Below are 457 nucleotides of genomic sequence, written 5' to 3'. Positions count from 1 at the left end.
CAAGTAACCGCTTCTTAACTTTAACCGTAGTGGGACCCGAACCCTCACTCAACAGATTAGAGCCACCACTCTAAACCACTGAGCCAAAATCCATGTCGAAGTTGAAAGTGTAAAAACCAATACTTATGCGCACATTCTTCTTGAGAACCTTTGAAACTTACACGTAAGGCTTGTCCAACAATGAGAGAGTTGCCTTAAACATCTCTTCCGTGTATCTTCACTCTTTCACTCACTCACTCACTTCTGTTTGGGTGCGTCGCTCTGCCTACACCAGACGCCATCACTCATCCCTCACTGCCCTTAACCGGACCATCAGTCTAGCTCTACTCAGGGCTCAGCCCCCCGTCCCACTTTCGGGTGCAGCCGGAAACATACAGTCCGCAGAGTAAAGCCCAACTTTTGGTCGGCGAAGGTGGCTTGGGATGAGTGGGTGCGTTGCGCTGCCTCCACCAGACGT

Source organism: Plasmopara halstedii (assembly GCF_900000015.1).
Source record: "Plasmopara halstedii genome assembly, contig: Scaffold_1454, whole genome shotgun sequence".
Classification (NCBI taxonomy): domain Eukaryota; phylum Oomycota; class Peronosporomycetes; order Peronosporales; family Peronosporaceae; genus Plasmopara; species Plasmopara halstedii.
Note: the sequence above shows the minus strand (reverse complement) of the source record.